The 2118-nt window shown below is 43.5% G+C and overlaps 1 protein-coding gene across 1 annotated transcript in view; it reads right to left on the bottom strand.

The window, feature by feature from the left end:
- The window catches only part of LOC111670288 (midkine-B), a 6082-nt gene extending 4119 nt beyond the window's left edge, over window positions 1-1963 (bottom strand). The window contains exon 1 of the mRNA XM_023426934.2: window positions 1817-1963. The gene's annotated coding sequence lies outside the window, so the exon portion shown is untranslated. The remainder of the gene's footprint in view (window positions 1-1816) is intronic.
- Window positions 1964-2118: the final 155 nt, after the last annotated feature.

The raw sequence follows: 2118 nt of genomic DNA, 5'->3' as shown, positions 1-2118 counted from the left end.
ATTACAGAGATTAAATCTGGATACAACCAATGGCCAGATGACTCGTTTACTCTGTCGTCTCCTTCAGATTTACTGCACCTCAGGACAAATACATGTGGATCAAAAATAATGGACAATACCAAAGAGGTGACCTGGGGGCCGTGGGGGCCCCACCTGATTCTTTCATGTTGCAGAGTCATACTAATCCTGTTTCCTGTGGGGTTTGTTTCACCTGTTCTTATCAGACAGGCCAAAGAGTCCGGTTCCTCACTGAAGCAAACACACGCCTCCATAATGAAAAGGATGGAAAATAGGATTTTCTGTGGCACGCTCGTGTTTTAATCTGAAAAAGATGAGCTTTAATCTGAGTTTTGAAAAAGACAGATTTTTCTCCCCGGACCCCGAGTTTGAGTCTGGATCCGGTCCAACTTATTACAAGTCAGGAAGGCTGGGGATCAGGGCTGGAGAGCTGGTGAGAGCGTATGTGTGTGTGTGTGTGTGTGTGTGTGTGTGTCTCGCTGTTGACTCTGTAATTAGGAATTTTGAAAAGCAGCCGAGCGGAAATGACTTTGTATTGGTCCTTGATTGACCTACTAACTACACCAGAGAGCTGGACACACTGGAGAGAGGATAGTTAGGGAGAGACTGCACACACACACACACACACACACACACACACACACCTTGGTGTCATCAGTAAATAACAAAATAACAACCTGTTTACAGAGGCATGTTTTTGTTTTGTGTCATTGCATGACTTCACTACAACCCAGAGCAGAGCATATCTAGTAAGTCTGGATCAAGCTGGACTGAGGTTCATCACCTGGGACTGTAGTCCAGTTACGGCCGAGACCACAATCATGTAAGTCTGGATCAAACTGGACTGAGGTCCATCCACTGAGACTGTAGTCCAGTTACGGCCGAGACCACAATCATGTAAGTCTGGATCAAACTGGACTGAGGTCCATCCACTGAGACTGTAGTCCAGTTAAAGTTGAGACTACACCTGGACTAACTGGACTAAACTGGACTCATGTCAGTCTGGACCAAACTGGACTGAGTAACAGCTGAGACCACGATCATGTCAATGTGGACCAAAGTGGACCGAGGTCATCTCCAATAACCAATCAGAATCCTTCTCCTCCACAGTCACCCTGAGCCACCATGAGTCAGCCATGAGGCAGATTTTCAACTTAAAAGCATTCCAAAAAAGGCTTTTAATGTGAAAAATCTGCGTAAAAATTGAGTTTAATTGGCTGTGATTTAAAAACTAAAAAAGCTGAATCGAGTTGTGTGAGTGAATAAAGACAGTTAAGACACACACACACACGTAATGTTACAAAAACAACACAACAGAGTTACTTGTATCAGCAAGAAAACTAACATTTTTAATCTAACCCTGAAATACTCTACAATAACTGCTAGTTCCTGCACACACACACACACACACACACACACACAGTGGTATATAGTGTATGTAGGGGCTGGATCTAGCTCAGAAAATGGGGCAATTACATAAAGACTAATGAAACCCAGCGGGCAGATGAAGAGCACCGAACACAACGGGTTAGAGAAACAGCCAGAGCAAGTTTTTTTTATACATGTTAACACCTAATTCTGAACACACAGTAATTATGAGTCTAATTTTCTCAGCGGAGACTCTATCAAAACCACAAATTATGTAATATAACAATTGCAGGAGCTGGTAGCAAACTTTTTTTTTAATATCATGTTAGTTCTATGAAATCAGAATGAACTACAGAGTGTTTCTGTTTCGTTTTAAACAGTCAGACAGCTGCATGTAAAGACTGAGCTGAAGTGGAAAGAGCAAACTTACTTGTTTTACAGGCTGGTGGCTCAGTGGAGACTCGGGAAAAAGTTTACTGCACCTCCTCCCGCTTCTGCTTTGTCTCCCAAACCAGTTCAGTCTGGTTACATTAGCCCCACGCCCCCCAAACACACCATTAACCCACACACACACACACACACACACACACACAGAAGCTACAGGCCTTCAGGTCGCTAGTGAAATCTTCCTCTTCATCACATTTTAACTTTACTTTTAGTTGTATTTGTTGTTTCTATAGATCCACATCAGTGGGTGATAAAAGCCCCACCCCCACCACAACCACCCCCCCC

This window comes from Seriola lalandi, unplaced genomic scaffold (genome assembly GCF_002814215.2).
Source record: "Seriola lalandi dorsalis isolate HSWRI2012SDOR001 ecotype SW California unplaced genomic scaffold, Sedor1 jcf7180002054850, whole genome shotgun sequence".
NCBI lineage: Eukaryota > Metazoa > Chordata > Actinopteri > Carangiformes > Carangidae > Seriola > Seriola lalandi.
The sequence above is the reverse complement of the archived record's forward strand: the minus strand, read 5'-3'. Positions and strand labels throughout refer to the sequence as shown.